The sequence below is a fragment of the Pinus tabuliformis genome, chromosome 4_1 (assembly GCF_031772625.1).
Source record: "Pinus tabuliformis cultivar Carrire ecotype Pingquan chromosome 4_1, CPIR1, whole genome shotgun sequence".
Lineage (NCBI taxonomy): Eukaryota > Viridiplantae > Streptophyta > Pinopsida > Pinales > Pinaceae > Pinus > Pinus tabuliformis.
In genome coordinates, this window is record NC_142303.1 from 307,558,655 (window position 1) to 307,579,534 (window position 20,880).

A 20,880-nucleotide genomic window follows, 5' to 3' on the forward strand; every position below is an offset into this window, starting at 1 on the left:
TAATAGTCTGGGGGCGTGTCCTCGTCTCTATGGTACATTAGCTCCCTGTGTAATGTCCTACCTAAAATATACATTGTTTCAAGATTTGAAGGAAGAAATGGTCATCATTAGTGCTAGATACATCCCAAGGTCAATGCTTCTCAAAAGGTGGTCAACATCCTAGCTTTGGTGCCTAGAATGGTCATCAAATGGGTTGAATGTCCTTTCTAAAGTGTTGGAGAAACCTCACACAATCCCGTAAAGGATGGTAGTTCTACCTAGGAGTAAGCATCTAAAACATACCCTCAAAATTAAGTGAGACCATAATCACAAGTAAAATAACCATAATATATTATCAAATTGGGCCATATCTAACGGAAAATGCACCAAAGTACTTCACACAAGTATCATCTTCAATTATCTTCCTAGCTAAGTGTTGTAAGAATCGCCTCTTCTGCTCCCAACCTTGGAACCACACTTTGAGTGAAAGCACTAAAGGAGTGCCCTTGGGACACACTCTAGACCTTTTGGGCACAATCCTTGCCAATTTAGGAGCGTGGCGCTTTGAAGGATGCTCCTAGAGCCAAGAAACACACTCCCAAGGTACTCCCTAGACACTCCTTAATGGTAATGTTAAATTCTTAAACCCTAGTACTTAAATTTTTAACATTATCATTAATTGTTGCAGGATGTTTGAGAGTGGTTCCAACCTCATTAGAGTTCATATGGATAAAATAAAATTTCATATCCCATTCAAAATTTAGTAGACTTAATAGTTTTTAGGATACTAGGATAGATGGGATTGCAACATTGTCATTGGATTTTATCATGTATGAGGGTATGTGATTGGCATTCAATCAAGATCCCTGTCACCCACCCTAAAGTGGGTAACCCCATTGGAGAAAATTTAGGAGAAACTTTTTCTCCTCCTTTGGACAACCAACCATCTAATAGCCCTACATTACTCAGTACATGATGACATGCCATGATCCTCCACCATTTGCATCAGACCTCTCACCATTCGACAAGTACTTTAACCATCTTGCAATCAAGTGCTTTTACTTAAAGTTTTGGGCATTCTAACATGGATTAAGGGGTGATATGGATGTTTGAGCGATCTTGACTGTAAACCTGTTCTCTCACTTTACCAGGGAGGTTAGTTTTTGAACCTAGTCCCATGCAAGGTTGTAGGAGGGACTCTACTTGGGAGACTTGGATTGAAGTAGTGTGTCCATGATTATTCCATACTTACCATTTTCCATCATTCCCTAGATTTCATCTCCATTCTTCGGGCTTGTGGTCATTGGTTCATTAGGATTAGTACTCTCTTATCCTCATCCTTGAGTTGGGGTTGGAAACTTTGCCTTGGAGGTTGATGCAACTAAAAGAACGTTAAAAGCATAAAATGGCCACAATGAAAGAAAAGGAAAGTTAAAATGCAAAAGATGGTTGGGACATTAATTAGCGTGTGGGAAAAAGCCTAACATGAGCTCTACCCCCCTCATTAGCCATCACCCAGTTCCTTGAGCACTTGATGCTCCATCACATAATAAAGGAGCTATTGCATGTCCCAACCCCGATGAGCAATTAACCGACTTGTCATTAAGGGGTAAATAAATGCTAAATAATTAAAAGCAAGCTTGGGATCCTAAGCTATGCTCCTAGTCAAAGCATTAATAAAAATAAGTAAAACATGCACTAGAGGGGTGGAAAAAACTAGGGGGAGGAATGGGGTAACTTATGCCTCTGCGATTGGTCCCTCCTTACATCTATACAGTCAAGATGATGCACCTCCATCAACTAGTCTTATGATCGTGGCACCTTGCCCTGAAGTCTTTCCCCTCCACTGCCACTATTATCACAAGCACTTATGGATTGAAGGGTTGACCTAGGACATGTCACCTCCCCTTGGGGGTTGGAAACACCTAAAGGTTGACTATTTAGTCATCCCTAACACAAGTAGGGAACCCTTTTATGGGACTTGGTCTAGTTAGATACTTGAAGGTGACTTCAATTTGAAGTGTTATCATGCCCTTAACAATTAAGTATGGTTTACTATGATGGATCTGTGGTCATTGGTGGCTTTCACTTGATCTTGAGATGGTTTTGCCAGGTGGTTCTCCGAATAAAGAAAAGGTCTGTGAGGGCACATCAAAACACCACTATGCAGCATGCCCAAGCCTTTTTGCACCTTCCATAGAGCAACAATAACCTTGTAGATGCAGTGTTTCCCCTCCAGAGCATAGCGTTAGGCACTTGATGATTGCAAATGATGATTTACACTCCAAAGCACCTCCCAGATATTGAAACGCTCAGCTCCTCTTGCTTGATTTACTAGATGTTGTACTCAATAGACCCAGGATGCCCATAGGCTGGCCTTGACACTGTTTGATGGGCATTGCTTCATCTGGAGTCCAAATGAGGATGGTCATCCCCTGGATGACAAGGGAGGACTTATACTCACACTTGGAGCCCCAACGTTGGAGAGAGATAGTGCCACGTCACCGATCTAGCCCTTAAGAGGGTGACGTAGGGCACCTAGAGCATTGTTTTGGACATGGAGGCACTTCTTCAGGTCTCCCCTCAAGAATTGGAGTTGATTATGATGATGGGACGTCTCATTAGCCCATCCCATACATTTTTGTAGCATTTATGACCCGAAAAGGGCATGGCATCATGCTTTTGGAGGACATCGACCCACCTGTGGGCATTTATGGCATTATTTTGTTGATTTGAATTATGGTGTTGGCTTACAACCCCTTGTCTTGTCAAACACTCAAATTCACATTTGTTTTAGGACTTGTAGGCTCATATTTTGTAAAATTGAAGGGATAGACCTCATATAAATAAAGGATCCCTCCACTTCATTTGTTCATCATCACACACGTGAATTCAACCTCCTTAGAGAGTGCGAATTGCCTTGTCTACTTATGCTTGGTAAAAATGTGCTTTTGTGGAGCATCTTATTATTGGAGATTAATTCTTTCTTTGGAGACGTGTTTTTTGGATTGAAAGAAGGCTTTTCTTGGAAGAAATTGTAATTGTATTGCTGATTTTTCCATATTTTGTATGTGAATGAGTTATTGTAAGGGTTTCTAAATGTTCCATGATTAAATGCTTATTATTTATTGGAGATCTTGGTAAATTTTTGCATGTTAAAATTATTCTTCCATGAAACCTATAAAAGAACTCCTAGGGTGCATCCTCTATATTTAATTTCTCCCCTCACAAAAAAGATAGAGTTTTACAAGTGGAAAATTATTCGCGCCCCCCCCCCCCCCCCCCCCCCCCCATCCCCCCCACTCCAAACGATCTTCTTCTTCCTTTAAGAATTTGCCTTAAAACTCCATCTGCTTAGGTTAGAATAAGCACTAGCCAAGGTTGTTTTGATAAAAAAATCTTAAAACTCAAATATTTTCTTCTCTGTGATTTCTCCTAGGCTTTTTAAGGCAAGCTGCTAGGGCTTTTCTAGGGTCAAATTGCTTGTAGGGTAATATTGGATGGATGTTTGTGGATGAAATTCTCGGGTTTGCCTATATAAATCATTTAAACACAAAGTCTAGCAATTTTTGTGGTAAAACTTCCCTAAAGAGGGCTAATGTCATCCTTTCCAAACGATTTTGTGCCCTAGAAACTCTAAACCCAAGCCAAGTGTCAACTTGAATCCTATTTGAGGGTTTATCTTGTTCCTTTGTTGATCTAATAATTAAGTAAACCCTTTCTTTAACTTCTACATGTCTAGGCACTCCTTTATCATTGCATATCAATAAGGCCTCGTTTGTAGTAGTCCTTGTCTAGGCTAGGGTTAGTATACTTGCTCCTTATTAGAGAATATTTGAGACTATTCCATCATTAAGGTATTTTTCCCTAGCCTATTTATATCACCTGGAGCCCTCTATAATAAAATATACTATAGGTGAATATAGGGAAGCCTCCCCTATGGCGAAATTCCACTAAACTTGAGGGGGAAGATTGTTGAGTTGACTACGAGATTTTGTGGTAACAAGCACCAAGGCCTATATGTACCCGTGTCTTATTGGTGTGGAATGTTGAACTCCTTTGTCACGGCCTTAGCAAAAATGTACCCTTCATTCAAACCAAAATCATTGATCATGCATGTTAAGCTTTTTCTACCATATTTTAAGGCTTGAATTAGGCAATTTGCATCAAAATTGGGTGGTGTCAATTGATGTCCCTAGAGGATCGAGGTAAAGGCTAAACAAGAGGAAAAGAATGAAGAATGATAGTAATAATGAGGATCTCGTTAAGCGACGGTAGAATTTTGCTTGTCAAGGATTGGTGGAACATGCATGGCGGTGCTATCACAAAACTACAACATTTGGCAATAGGGTGCTCTCAGAATTGGTGAACACTTCTTCTATAAAGAGGTGTTTCGCAACTAGCTCAATTTATTTTCTTGGACCTTTTAGTCTTCATATTTTGGTGTGTAGATAGCCTATTTTGTAAACATAACTATTTGGTTAGGTTATTGTTGATTGTTACTACGTAACGTATTTCATTCCATAAGTTAATTGTCTACTTTCTATTATATAGCTTAAAAATTTGTATGTTCGTTTGTAATTGATAGAGTCTAGATTCTATATAGTGTGCCATGGTGTCACAGCCCCATGCTGTGGTTACCAAAGACCACCGTTGGCGACGTGCAACATTGACGAGATTTCGTTGCAAGTTATACAACTACTTTGACCCCGTCCACGCCTAACTTCTAACTCTTCAATACTTAGTCAATTATTCATTTTTAATCTTACTTATTACAGTTATATAAAACTGCGATATCGTACAACGAAAATAGAACAATACAAATAAGTGCGACGGTAGGGGGCAACTCCCAAATACGATTTCTCCCCTACTCTTCTTTTCACTAAACTTCAAACATGTTACAATAGTTTACAAAGGGCTAGCCATGGCTAAACCTATGCGCTGCCCAAGTTTCTTCAAGTACAAAGTGGCAGTTGTTGGCCCAGCCCAATGCACTGGCCCAGAACACCAAGTCCCACATCCAACGCGTGCCCAACTTGAAGGTCAACAGCTTGCCCAGCAAAAACTTAAAAATCTAGCGCCCAACCAATTCAGAAAACCAACCTTACGATGTGCCCAAAAATTCAGTTCACTTGGGCGAACCTGCCTCTTCCTCGACCTTGTCATTTGTTGTGTTTTCCCTTTCTGTGATGCGCGCCCTTGCCCGTGGTTCTGCGATCTTGTGCAAACTTACATCTTTGCGATTTCCTTGATGCCTTCTCCAAGTGCGGTCACCCTCTACTTATATGCATTCGTGCCCATGTATTTCTCTTGGGTCGATGCCCCTTCAAGTGTTGGGCCGACATAAGTTTGGTCGTGCAGGGGCCCTTGCTAGGTGGGCGCCTTGTCATGCCCAACACGCATTTCTCCTTGTGTGCCTGGGCGCCCTGCCTTCGTGCGGGCATGGGCGTTCACCCTGTCGTGCACGTCACGCTATGTGTTTTCTCGTTGGTTCCTTCATCCGCACGTCGTGCCAACCAGTTCACCCATGTTTGCTGTGCCACCTCCACTCGCCGTTATGGTTTACTTCTTCCACACTTCTTGCTTGGTCCGCTCGTTGTCATGTCGTGCAAGCCTACTTTGGGCGCCAAGATGCCTCACCTTCGTGTAGGCGCGCCTAGGGCGCACGCCCTTGTGCCATGCACACGTCGCCCCACAGGTCCACTTCGCTTCCTTTTCATTTGGTTCATCCGTCGTGTTGCCCAAGCTTGCCTGCGTTGTTCTGTCGCGCATGCCATGTTTGCCCATGGGTGCCTGGGCACCCTACCTTCGTGCGGTCGCGCCTAGGGCGCTTGTCTTCGTGTTGTGCATGCGATGCCTCCACAGTCCCACTTCGATTCATAATTTGGTTTTTCGCCACTTCAAGTGGGCATGGGCCGCCATGGTTCCAACTCGGGGCTCTAACATCCTCCCCCAATTCAAAACGGTTGTCGTCATTGACAACAACTTCTCTTGGCTAACTTCATCACCAAGTCTAAACTGTCGCAAAGTGCCACCAACTCCAACGTCTATCATCCCTGCTGCATGAACTCCTTGCCTTCTTCATATGAACCTTCACCAAGGCTCAAGTCTTCATGCTGGTAAGACCTCCTCCATCTCACAGTCATTGGTCACAACTCATCGCAATCCTCCACACTGTCCCAACTCATGGAAGGTTGCCCCTCCACTTGGCTGCATACTTCGGTCACAACTCGTATCGTGCCAATCCACTGCATATTTTCATGTGAACTACTGTTGTCATACTTCAACTCGACTCAAACACATCTCAACTCATTGAGCTCCCCCATGTCTTGAACTAGTGATTGAGGAGAATCTCGTCAGATTAGTTGCACAGGTTCATCGTCAGATCAGTTACACAGTTCAGTGTCGTCATCAGCTTTCAGTTCAGTGTCGTTCAGTTTCGACAATGTTGTTTATGGTTCAGGTTGTTTAGGTGATGTTAATGGTTTTCATGGTGATATGATTTTGTACCTGGCTGTTGACATGTGGTTGTCGTCAGTACCGCCAGAATTTGGTGATCGACATGTGTTTGTCGTTCGCCTCGCAGGATTTGGGTTGTCGACATGTGGTTGTCATCCACTTTGCAGGATTTGGTGTCGACGTGGGTTTGTCGTCGAGTAGGGTTTGGTTGTCGTCATCATGTCACGAATGTCGCAAATGTCGCTTTGTGACAATTTGATGTAAATGGTTTCTTTTCGATGTAAGGACAAAAACATAACCTAAAGACCTAAAACCCTAATACACATAAACCTAAGTCCTAAACCCTAACCTAATGTATTACCTTTATACATTACAATATGTATTAAAACTCATTTCAATACATTAAAAAGCCTAATCCTATACCTAATGGACCATACTACAACTCTATGTATGAAAGCAAACCCTAAGTAATACTCTCGGACTATATAACATAGTAAAAACATTGCAAAATTCAACCATATCAGTGCCTAACCGCCATCCCTAACCGCAGCGGGACCGCGACTCATGTGAGCGGAGATATTAACCATAATCGTTGTCTTAAACCGCTCGGGGAGGCCGACCGTGACTGCAGAACATGTGAGTAGCTGGGGTAACCGTCGGGGTAACCATAACCGCATCAGAACAGCTCCAAACATAACCGCATCAGTATGTGAACAACGACTCATTTCATCGCATAGTCAGGGTTTATCTCCGCTGTCTTGGTGGACAGTTACGGTCAGGCGGGTGGCAGTGCTATGTGAGCGCCGGGTTAGCTGCAACCGGCAACTGTCACGGCAAAAGGTCAGCGGAACCGCCGAAGCTCAAACCGCGGGGTTAGCTCACCTGTTCACATTCGTTGTCAGCTCCTCCGCCTGGTTAGCTAACTGCTAACGGATTTGGGCATGTCCAAAATCATTTTTGGGTTTTTGTAATTAAGTTTTGGTTATTTTAATACAAGGACCTTGTAACGAATGCCTAAGGTGGCAAACTATGATAAGTCCCTAACTCCAAGAACCCAAATTAGACCAAATGCATTCCTAAACTCATTGGAGGAAGTTCGAGTGTACCTGGTGGGTTTTAAAAGGCAGTTTTGTTCATTGAAGTAAGGAGGAGTGGTTTTGGATTTTGTATGCAAGTTCTGGAGGTCATAGTCGTTTTTGTTTTCAGTGTAACAGGAGCATCCAGAGTCGGAATTGGGAACCATGACAGGTGTTGGAAAGCTGGTTCAGAGAGCTATCCTTTGACAGTGACTAGAAGTGCCTACGTGCACATTCAGTTTGGTCAAATTTCTGTGTAATTGACCTCTTCTGTTTCAATCCTAATAAAGCGGTCGCCCATCTTGAAAGTGGACCCGGAGACGTAGTCCATCAGGGACGAACTCCATAATCAATCTTGCTGTCTGGTATCATTGTGTATTTGCTGTTTTCATTACTGTTTTGCATCTTACTTATGTTTTATCAGCTATCGTAAAGTCTTTCTTCTCAAGCAGTTCTCTCGATTTCCGCACTTTCAGTTAACATTCAATTCATTAATGGCTAATCAATTCTACATCAGTTTTAACTTATGATCATTTTAGATCATATAATTTGGTATCAGAGCAGGTTGCGTTTGTAGAATTTGCCATTGAATGTTAACCAGGTCAAAGTCGCAACGTGGAGAAGGAATCCTTGAGCAAATTGATCCAGAGATTGGAAAGCGACGAGTCGTTCATAAGTCGACCATGACAGGATCTGATGCAGGTGAAAACACTAAAACTAAGATGAGTGATGAACAGTTTTAGCAAGCATTCTTGACTATGCAGCAGATGTTGGGAGAACTTTATGAAGACAAGAAGACGAGAGATGCAACTTCTTCTTCAAAGACATTGAAGAAGGACAAAGGTAAAGGCAAGGTTGATAAACCACCTTCACCTCCATAATCTCCATCATCATCATCATCATCATCTTCTTCTTCTAGTGCAGAATTTGAAACAGAAAAGAAACCTAAGGAAACATCTCTTTTGAAACTTGACATAAAATCTGAGTTACCTATTTATGATGGCGAAATGAATGCTGAAAAGCTAGATAACTGGATTAAGCAGTTAGAAGTGTATTGTCGTATTCAGAACATTTCTGATGATAAAACAAAAATTCAGTTAGCTACACTTAGAATGGGGGGAACAACTTTAATCTGGTGGGAAAGTAAAACTCAGATAGATGTAAAGCGGAAAGGTAAAGTCATCTCTTCATGGTCTAAGTTCTTAAAAGCTCTTAGGAAACAATTCTATCCTTTAGGATACATGCAACAAGCTGTTATTGATTGGCAGCATCTAAGGCAAGGTAAAGGGCAGAGTGTTTAGGAGTTTACTTAGGGATTCAGAAAGAAAGCATTGGCGCTTGGTATTTCATTGGATACACGTGAAACTTTATTAAAATACATCGACAGTTTACATTCATATTTGCAACATACATTATTGATGTTTAATCCTGATGATTTTGATGAAGTGTGTGTTTAGGCCATACATATTGAATCAAGTGGCAGACCATTCAAGTTTTCATTGCAATCATCCAAAGAGTTGGATATCAAAGATTCCAATGATAGTAAAGGGAAGAACAATCTAAAGAGAAAGAAATCAATGATATCTCAGAAGGAAAGACCTACTTCTTCTCATTGCTAGAGAATCGGTCATGATGAATCGAAGTGTTAGAAACTTCATCTAGAACTTAAGCCCAAAAAGCTCCTTAAGGAGAAAGATGAAAAGAAGGCAATTGCAGCAATCCAACAAGATCTAGGTTCAGATTTAGGTGATGAAAGGAGGATAACTGCTATGGTTACGACAGGTAAAACTTCTGACACTGGTTCAAGTTCGAATACTATTGCATCTTCATCAAACATAAATCCTTCAAATGAGGATAAAAGAGTTGAATTGTTTAACATAAGGATAACTTCTAAGCATACAAAGATAGATACAATGTTTGACAGTGGATCACAGGCCAATCTAATATCTGAATATTTAGTTAAGAATTTGGGTTTGGAAACACGGAATCATCCAAGACCTTACCCATTAGGATGGCTAAATAAATCAACTCAGATAAAAGTCACAAAATAGTGTCGATTAAGATTTTCCATTACAGCTAATTACATTGATGAAGTGGAATTAGATGTGGTTCCAATAGACATATGTGGAGTTGTCTTAGGAAGTCCTTATCTTTATGATCGTGATGCAGTATTTTATAGGAGAGAGCATAAATATCACCTTAAGAAAGATGGGGTTGAATTTATTGTCAGGGCACATCAAAACAAAAATCACTTGAATTTAGTTGTTTCTAATCAGATGAAGCGATTAATAAGTTCAAATAAAATATTTGTAATCATGTGTGTAAAGGAACAACATAAGAAACAACATGATGTTTGTTCAGGTTATGAGACTCAGCTTAAAGATAGTTTGATTAAAGAGGTAGAAACTTTTCTAGTTCTATTTAAAGAAACCAAACATCTTACTCATAAGCAGGGAATACAACATGAATTACAATTGATGCCTAAAGCTCCTTTTCCTAATGTCAAGATGAATCAATTCAGTCCAAGTTTGGAAATTAACAGTTACAGGGATACAGGTCAGTATTTGGGAAAGTCAGTGTTAAATTTCTCTTATATTGTGTCACCATTTCATGTTTTAAACAGTTTGGAAGCCTCTTTTCAAGTGGAGAGGAAACCTATTTGTTTTCATCTCAAAGCCTTTTCTAAAGCAGTGTCAAAGTATTTAAGGGAAACTTATGCATTAGGGGAAAGTGCTAATCAATGGAAACATCATATAATGAATAAGGAAAAAGTGATTCAAACAAATCAACAACGAATTCATTACTTTCAAAGACAAACTAAGTTGCATCAGTTTTCAAATTACAGTTTGATGGGTTCAATGCAGCAAGTTCACTTAGTAATCAGGAAACAAGAAAGTATGTTAAATCAAGTAGCTGGTTTGATGTCAAAAATGTCTTTGATTGTCTCTGTCGTTCTGCAATATAAATTGTTAATACATGTCAATGGTATTGAACAATATCCTGTAGAGACTGTTTTCAAAGATGATTATGAATCACTAACTCATGGTATTTTGTGGAAAGAAATCAATTGCCATGTTCATAATAGGTTGTTTGACCATCGTCGCAAGTTGTTCATACTGCAGATGGATGGAACAGGTCACCAAATCAAAATGTGCCATGGTTAGCATCATCAGGGTCATCACTTGCAGGGGATTGATCGAATGTATTGGTACGTCATCAGGACAAGGTGGAAAGTGAGGGAGCTCTACCCTCATCAACAATTTGTTTAGTCAAATTTTTGTGGTCCAAAAGCTTTCAAGTGGAGAGGATTGATCCAGGAGGATCTCGTCAGATCAATTGCACAGGTTCATTGTCAGATCAGTTACACAGTTCAGTGTCGTCATTAGCTTTCAGTTCAGTGTCGTTCAGTTTCAACAGTGTTGTTTATGGTTCAGGTTGCTGAGGTGATGTCAATGGTTTTCATGGTGATATGGTTTTGTACTTCGCTGTTGACATGTGGCTGTTGTCAGTACCGCTAGGATTTGGTCGTCGACATGTGTTTGTTGTTCGCCTCGTAGGATTTGGGTTGCTGACATGTGGTTGTCATCCACTTTGCAGGATTTGGTGTCGACGTGGTTTTGTCGTCGAGTAGGGTTTAGTTGTCGTCATCATGTGACAAATGTCGCAAATGTCACTTTGTGACAATTTCATGTAAATGGTTTCTTTTGATGTAAGGACAAAAACATAACCTAAAGACCTAAAACCCTAATACACATAAACCTAAGTCCTAAATCCTAACCTGATGTATTACCTTTATACATTACAATATGTATTAAAACTACATTTCAATACATTAAAAAGCCTAATCCTATACCTAATGGACCATACTACAACTCTATGTATGAAAACAAACCCTAAGTAATACTCTTGGACTATATAACATAGTAAAAACATTGCAAAATTCAACCATATCAGTCCCTAACCACAATCCCTAATCACAGTGGGACCGTGGCTCATGTGAGTGGAGATATTAACCATAACCGCTGTCTTAAACCGCGTGGGGAGGCCGACCGTGACTGCAGAACATGTGAGCAGCGGGGGTAACCGTCGGGGTAACCATAACTGCATTGGAACAACTCCAAACATAACCGCATCAGCATGTGAACAACAACTCATTTCACCGCGTAGTCAGGGTTTATTTCCGCTGTCTTGGTGGACAGTTACGATCAGGGGGGTGGCAGTGCTATGTGAGCGCCGGGTTAGTTGCAACCGGCAACCGTCACGACAAACGGTCAGTGGAACCGCCGGAGCTCAAACCGCGGGGTTAACTCATCTGTTCACATTCATTGTCAGCTCCTCTGCCCAGTTAGTTAACCGCTAACGGATTCGGGCATATCCAAAGTCATTTTTGGGTTTTTGTAATTAAGTTTTGGTTATTTTAATACAAGGACCTTGTAACGAATGCCTAAGGTGGCAAACTATGATAAGACCCTAACTCCAAGAACCCAAATTAGACCAAATGCATTCCTAAACTCGTTGGAGGAAGTTCGAGTGTACTTGGTGGGTTTTAAAAGGTAGTTTTGTTCATTGAAGTAAGGAGGAGTGGTTTTGGATTTTGTATGCAGGTTCTGGAGGTCATAGTCGTTTTTGTTTTTAGTGTAACATGAGCATCCAGAGTCGGAATTGGGGACCGTGACAGGCATTGAAGCTGGTTCAGAGAGCTATCCTTTGACAGTGACCAGAAGTGCCTGCGTGCACATTCAGTTCGGTCAAATCGCTGTGTAATCGACCTCTTCTGTTTCAATCCTAATAAAGCGGTCGCCCATCTTGAAAGCGCACCCGGAGACGTAGTCCATCAGGGATGAACTCCGTAATCAATCTTGCTGTTTGGTATCGCTGTGTATTTGCCGTTTTCATTACTGTTTTGCATCTTACTTATGTTTTATCAGCTATCATAAAGTCTTTCTTCTCAAGCAGTTCTCTTGGTTTCCACACTTTCAGCTAACATTCAATTCATTAATGGTTAATCAATTCTACATTAGTTTTAACTTACGATCATTTCAGATCAAGTAGTTGGGTGTTCAATCCAACCATCATGTCCGAACCATGAGAATGCACCTCCTTATGCCATCGTCGGTTGTTTCTCGAACACTTTGTCATATCTTCGACTTCGATTAAGAACTCTCCCATCTTCACACATCTGTCCTTCAACCAACCATCGTGCCATATCCAGGTCCATGAAGAAAACTTTATCTCATCTCTGATATGTTGCTCATTGTCGGTGTCAAAGGGGTAAGTCTTCACTTGCCTCATTGTCTCGTCCATGTGTTGCCCTTGGTCATAGACCTACAACCTCCATGTCCACCAAAATGGTTAAGTCTCATCAGTCCCAACCCATGCCTAAGTGCTCCACTAAGGCTCTTTCATCGCTTCAGCCATCATCCAACTCCAAGGCTCTCGCTTCTATCGCATCCATGTAGTCACTCCTCATGAACACATCCCATACTATGCCCAAGGTATGTACCCCATATCACGTTAAAGTCAAGTCCAAGACTGACCTCATCTCCTCAACAAACTAGATACTCCAAGACCACCATCAAACGAAGTCTTCATCGATTGCAACTTCAATCAAGTTCTTCAAGTCATCTCAGGCTCCTTTGAACCATCTTCAACTCGTCACTTCAAGAAGGCACACTTGTCTTGGTCATAAGTCACATCGCAAGTTGCCTTTGCCCTCTTTGTCGCATGAATGCTCTCATAGGTTGCCCATGTATTCCTCCAAAATGAACATGGTCTTGCTGTTCGAATGCGCTCAACATCCCCATCAGTCCTTTTGCATAACTTATTTGTATGGCATTGGCACGTCCACCCTGAATGACATCCTTGCTTGGCACTTTTGCTTGATGCCCATATGTGACTTCTTCTGCAAGCGCACTTGCTTAATGTCCCTGCACGAAGTTTGCCATGCCCTTCTCTTCTACTCGATGCACACAACTTCAGTTGCCCAACTCGTCCACTTCAGCAGGACTAACACAACTTCAGTCATCTTACCCTTGCCTTTGGTCAGGTTAGCGTGCTTGGTCGCCCTACACTCATGTCATCATCGTAGGTCCCTTCCTTCATCGTTGCCTCCCCCACTAAAGGTTTGCCAAAGACTTCTCCTTGGCTCAAATGAGACTCCAATGATGAAGTCCACCCATGTGTATGTCATATCGCCTTCCTCTTCGGTGTGCCCTTTCTTCCTTCTTTCCATGAGTCTTACCTGGCACTTAGCCAAATCTTCATTCGCCAAGCATGACTCGCCCATCGTATACAGCAATGTGGAAAAAGTCGAAGTCGGGATTAATTCGGCAAGGGTCCAAAAGTTGAAAAACTCGGCAAAGTCAGGAGTTTTTCGAAAAAGTCGGCAAAAAGTCGGCAAAATTAAAAAAACACAAAATTATTCATTTTTTTTTTAATTTTTTTTAACATCTAGAGTATCCACAACATCAAATAAATTCATTTCCACATAAACATGTAAAGAAAGCTAATATATAATATGTATATGAAGTCTAGTGCTACATCACATATCAAAATAGTGAATCAACTCCTGAATTTTGAGTCCTGTCTGAGTCTCAACTCTCAAGAGTCAAAATATCAACAAAAAATATAATAAATGTACATCATGAGTCATCTAAAAGTCATCAAGTAATCACTAATCAGTCACTGAGATCCTCTTCCCCTTTTACGAGAATAGGGAATGGCTTTGCCTTTTCCTCTAGAGGAAGAAGACCCTGCCCCTGGGGATACAAAATGAAATGGACTCAATCGTCCTCTAGAAGCTGATGGAAGAGGTGGCCTCTGTGCTACGTTGCCACTGCTGCTGCCCACCCTAGATGGTGTCACCTCCTCCTCAGCATCCTCATCCAGCTCTGCTACTGCCTCCTGACCCTGATGTTGCTCCGCCTCCTCCTCCTCTATCTCTGGCTCTCCCTCCTCTGCAACTGCTACATCCTCTAGATCCACACCTAACCAATCCGGGATCGTGTCCAAGATTGGCCTCTCAGTCTCGACTCTCCATGCAGCGGTGGTATCAATATTGTCCAATGAGATGGCTTCCACATCAGTAGGTTTCTGAAGCTGTCTCACCCACAATCGAAGATTGTAGTAGACATAGACCATGTCATTGAGGCGTTGGGATTCCAATCTGTATTAGGGTCATAGATTGTAAATTAGTACTTAGAAAATTTAAATATTAAAATTATTCAAACGAATTCAAAAAATTTAATTTGAAATCTTTTTAGTTTTTACCTGTTGCGCTTTTTGGAGTGCATTTTGTCAAATACACTCCAGTTGCGCTCACACCCAGAGGAACTGCATGTTTGGCTGAGCACTCGAATGGCAAGCTTTTGGAGATGGGGTACTCTAGCACCATAACTTGTCCACCAAGCATCTACAAGCTAAAAGAAAAATGAGAAACATAAAAAAAAACATTGAAATTCTAAACTTGAAAGTTTGAAACAAACTGAAGCTTACCTGGCATTTTGGTCGTCCTATTCTTAATAGCCATGTTAAAACCAAATGTGCCACCTCCCATCCTATAGACCTCCATTTCTTTAGAAATCTCCTCACGTTCTTGCTCAGATGACACCATCCTCTTGACACAAGTGAAGAATCCATCCATCACATCGGCATCAAATCTGAAACCACAAGCATAAGAAAATGCAGGGTTGAGGTAGACAGCTGCAGCATGAATGGGGCGATGGAGGGTATTGTTCCATCGCTGATCAATCACTCTCGATATGACCTGTTGTTTCTCTAACCCCTTGTCTCCCTTATCTGCATAATAAGCACGGATGGCTTCTTTGGCCCTATCCATGGCCTCATACAAGTAGCCCATTGCGGGCTTCTCTCCATCAACCAACCGAAGAACCTTTACCAAAGGTTCTGAAATGGCACACACCTCCTCTACTCCTGCCCAAAATCTCTAATCATATGAAACTAGTCTCCATATGCCCTCTCCCTCCGGTTTGCGGCTAATAGATAAAGAACGCCAATCCGCTGAGAGAAACATGCTCTTCACCTCCCACATAGAATTCAACAGAGACTGAAAAGATATGAAAGTAGTGGCAAATCGTGTAATGGCAGGCCGCACCAACTCTTTGTTGTTGGTGAATTTTCTCATCAAGCTAAGCACAGATGAATGATTATAAATAAATTTTGTTATGCTCTTGGATGATTCAACAATATCCCTCACAGTAGGAATTTTACCTATATCCTCCAACATCAAGTCAATGCAATGAGCAGCGCAAGGTGTCTAGAACAAGTTAGGATACCTCTCCATAAGCATCTTGCCAGCTGCAACATAATTTGCAGCGTTGTCTATTATGACTTGGACAACATTGCTTGGGCCTACTTCCTGAATGAAGAGGTCCAACAACTCACATAATAAACGTGCATCTTTAATTTGTGCAGATGCATCAACAGATTTCATAAACATTGTCCCCTTGGGACAACTAACCAAGAAGTTAAGAAGGGTCCTACCCTTCTGGTCAGTCCAACCATCTAACATGACTGTGCATCCAGTGTGCTCCCATGATGCCCTAAACTCTGCCAATCTAGCAGTGCACTCAGTCTTTTCATCTTGAAGAAGAGGGCCTCTCAATTCTGCAAAGGTGGGGGCTTTGTACCCCGGGCCAATGACAGCAACAACATCAAACATAGGCTGGTAGAATGGGTTTGTCTTGGCAATGTTGAAAGGAACATCACTCCATAGAAGACACCTACTGACCAACTTGTCAGCTTCTGCCTTTTCCTTTTTTTTCATTGATGATCTGATCCCAGGTTGTGAACCAGTTGTTGTTCTAGGAACAAAAAAAGATGAGATAGAAGGATGAGTACCCATGGGTGAGGAAGGTGATGTTGCTGTAGAAGCACTGCCACTCTCAATTTCCCCCACTCTTGAGCCCCCTACAAGTTGTTTTGTTATTGCTGCCCTGGTGTCTTTTCCCTCCTCTTTATCCATCAATGATTGAATGGCCCGTCGGATGATTTCTGGAGTTGTGTTTTTGCAAAGTTCAACATTTTGCCCCGAAATTTGTCCCAAATGGAATTTTAATCTGTTGATGCCTCCTGACATATGCTTGCCACACAACTTGCAAGTCAAATACATTCTATTGACCCCCCTAGTTTCGGGTGTAGCATCAGGCTCAACAAACTCCCACATAGAATCCAAAATCCTCGGCATTTGGTTTTAAACTTTCAGCTAGAATTTAAAGTTTAAACCTGGGCACAAAAAAAATTGAAACAACTTCAATTAGCAATGATCCATCAAAAATTAAAATAGTAGCAAATTAGCAATGAAAAGAATGCAAAGAAAGTGGTACTGTCACTGTGATTTCAATTTTCAGCCCTTGTGTATATATTTTTTATTTATTTTGTGAATATATATTTGGGATTTTACTTCACTGTTTTCGCATTTTCTTTGAATGGAAAGAATGCATGAAAGTGGTACTGTCACTGTGATTTCAATTTTCAGCCCTTGTGTATATATTTTTTATTTATTTTGTGAATATATATTTGGGATTTTACTTCACTGTTTGCTTGCAGATTTGAAGGGTAGGGCGTAGATCTCTTAAACAAGTTTTTACAGGTGGATATGGCCTCATAAGAAGAGAAACAAATTAATTTTTTAAAGGGCAAGCCCTCCTCCTCCTTTGTGGCCTAAGTTATCAATTTTTTTTGGGAATTTTTGAGGGCTGCAGACCTTTCCTAGTCTCTCTACGAAGCCACAAGCCTTCTAAGGCTACCCTCTGCTACTGTAATGTTTTTTAAATTTTTTGCAATTTTTAATTTTTTTTTGAGGTTATTAACTTTGACATGCCACTATCTTCACCACTGAACTATGAACCCATTGACAATAATCCAACTGTGTTTTAACTTTTTTTTAAAATACTTCCATTTCAGGCTTCTAGTACTTTTTCAATTAGTTGTGGGTTCAAAACTGGTTATTTAACTGCCATGATCAGTTCTGTCTAATTAAACAGATAAACACTACTATTATGAGCCAACCGATAGCCAAAGCAGTGAGAAAAGTCTTGCAGAGATGGAGGGCTGTCCAAATTATTTGGACAGAGCATTGATGCCCTAGTTAGGTTTGTTTCCAGCTCATAGAATCAGCCTAAAAGATCTGCTCCTGGGACCTGGTTTAGTGGTCTATACTTATGCAAAAGAGAGAGTCGAGACCCTACAAGTGGAGACATAATCTTTGTGGTAGACTTGGTAACCTTAGGGTATTTGCACAGGTGCACCGTGAGCAGAAGACGACAGATTGGTGGGTTGATCATGCAAGGAAATGTATGAGGTAAATTTTATGGTGAACCGTGAGACCACAGGCTCTTTCAGAAATACGTAAGTTTCCAACGAAACTTTTCAAAGTTCCAAACCCACAAAATTGAGAAATCAAAAGCAATAAATATTAAATATTAAACAGGAAAGATTTATTATTTAACATTGGATCTACACTATCGGCAATGTTGAACTGGAAGTTGGAACTTGGAACAGTTATCCAACGGCAGATTGTTCAAACTTCAACGGTCAACCTTGGCAAATGCAGCAACGCTATCAATGATTCAATCCGGCTCCTCTCCATGCTTGCAGGATGCAAACCCTTGTTCTCTCAGTTCTCCAAACGCAATGAAAAACGCACAAACCAAATCGCAAAAACTAAACCGAGTTATAACCATTTGCGGCATTTTATCAGCGAAAAAATTTTCATGCCGATTTTTTCGATCGACTCGCGATTTAATCGGGAGTATTTCGAAAAAATCGCGATTTTTTCGCTTATGAAAAAATCGCGAAAAAATCGGCCGATTTAATCCTTTTGCTGAAAAAATCGCATTTTTAGGAATAAATCCCGATTTTTTCGGGACTTTTTCCACACTGGTATACAGTTCATCATGTTCCACCCTTGTCTCGGGCATTCACACCTTAGCCAAATCTTCATTCGCCAAGCATGACTCGCCCATCGTATATGGTTCATCATGTTCCACCCTTGTCTCGGGCATTCACACCTTTTTGCAATGAGGTTTAATACCACCTGAACAAGTCCTGCAAAAATCAAAATCATCCATCGCATAAACAAAAGCAAACTCACCTCAATCTTCCAAGTGAAATTTATCCATTGCACATTCCTCCCGATCAACACAAGGGGAACCATCATACAACTTCCTTCCATGGTTGCGATATGCACAAATCTAGTCCAACTTCGACAAGTTTCATGTCACTGAGTTCTTCCTCTTTCGATGACAATCTCAAAACACTTGTTTCTTCATACTTGTCCCTAGAGTCAACTTCTTCCTTCAATGGCTATGACATGCCCAAATCTGGTTTAGCTATGGTAGGTTTCATCCCACCAAACTCTTCCTCTTTCGACACCATGTTCACATCACTTACTTCACACTTGATCGTCGGGCCAACTTCCTCTTCATACATTGCAGTTTCTTCTTCAACATGGCCAACAACTCCAACCTGCCCAATCGACCAGCCAAGGCTAAGAAGCTCCCTTCTAACCTTGTCTTCCAAAACTTCAAGTTCTTCACGCAATCTCGGCTTCTCTTCTTTCATGCGGCCCAACCTATCCATGAGCTACATAAGTCTTTCATGACCCTCTTGCAAACCTTCCATCGTACTGCCCAACTCTTAACAAGCTCACATCCTTGATTGCAGTTCTTCTTCAACTTCTTCCAAACACCCACCTTTGTAAAGCACGCTTTGATACCACCTATCATGGCCCCACGTTGTGGTTACCAATGACCACCGTGGGCGACGTGCGGCACCGACGAGATTTCATTGCAAGTTATACAAATACTTTATGTTGAGAAATCAATGCTAGTAGAATTTAGGGATTGATTACTCTTTCTTGATAATTACTTGTGAATTAGGTTGGATTCTTTTACTTCTTAATTAGTTTATCTTTCATCAAGCAATTACCAAATTATGTGTGTATTAAGATCACAAGAACAAGAGACACAAGATGTAGGCGCTCAACTAGGGAAAAACCCCTATAAGAGGAAAACCCAATCAAAAACTCTTCCTTCAGTAGATTCAAATCAAGATGAGACATTTTCTAGACTTCTTATACCTAGACAAAGACCTCCTCCAACCACCAAGTCAGCCCTTCCCTGCAAGAGATGATCTTGACAAAATATTCCAAGTGACAGCTTCCCAGCAACAGCTTCAGTTCAAAATTTTTGCCCCCCTAGCAGCAGAACTTTGACCCCCAGCTTTAGAATTTCGGACCTGTCGTAGACACAGATTTTTGGCCCCAGTAACTACCCATAAACTTTCGCATGTGTGAGAGAAAGATAACCCAAAACTTGATTTAGCTCTTCCTAGCAAACTCTGTCCTTCTCCAACTTCTTCGCTTTTCTTTTCTGCTTCTCTTTCTTGTAGATCAAACTTGTTGAGTGAGTGAGTGAAATGGGTCGAATTGCCTCTCCTTATATAGCCTTTCTGTTGGGTCGAATTGCCCACATGTAGGCTAACTTATTGGGGATAGGGCCGACTTGGTGTGGAGGTGACAAATTACCTTTTTGACTCAAAAACAATTCTTTTTACATGGTACAAAAGCCCAGGAAGGGTCTAGTAAAAATGACAATGACTCTAATGATTCAAGACAAAACCTAGAAGCCTTCAATGGAGGCTTTGACCTAGAAAACTTTGACCCAAGCATGAAACCCATGCTTTAATAAGTCATTTTCTTTAATAATAATTTTTCCTTTGACAAGTACAATTAAGAAGATTGAAGCTAGTTACATTCTTCAACACTCCCTCTTAACTAGGGAGGTATTCATAATTACATAAGAGAGTACATGGAAGATTTGAAAATGAAATGAACTACGAAGAGTTCTAGCAGACTCGGTGTTGTGGACTAGATACCTGACCAAGGTAATCTATCCGGGTGGGACTAAGATGGATTCAAGTTTTCAGCCACTCTAGTTACCATCAGGTTTACTTGCTAACCATCAACCTGGGGATCTAGGTGCGTATCCAAGGTCAGAGCTCCATGACCAATGCCACCCTCCCTCTTTGGGATCTAGACATCAACACACAGGTCGACCAGATGTCCTCCCAAGCATTCGCCATTAGATGCTTCATCTCTCCCTATCAACTAGATTTGTAATATCAACCAACCCAAGCATGCTTCTAAAATATTCAAACTTCTTATTCGGAAGAGACTTCGTCAACACATCAACTACCTGTTCATTTCTTGGAATATACTGTAGCTTCACGACCCCATCTTGTACCAAGCTCCTAATGGGATCTAGACATCAACACACAGGTCGACCAGATGTCTTCCCAAGCATCCGCCATTAGATGCTTCATCTCTCCCTATCAACTAGATTTG

General features: G+C 41.2%; 1 protein-coding gene across 1 annotated transcript in view; it reads left to right on the forward strand.

Annotated features, from left to right (window-relative positions):
• Positions 1 to 20,880, forward strand: part of LOC149175510 (hypothetical protein At1g04090-like) — an 84,205-nt gene that overhangs the window by 46,653 nt on the left and 16,672 nt on the right. The window lies entirely within an intron of this gene.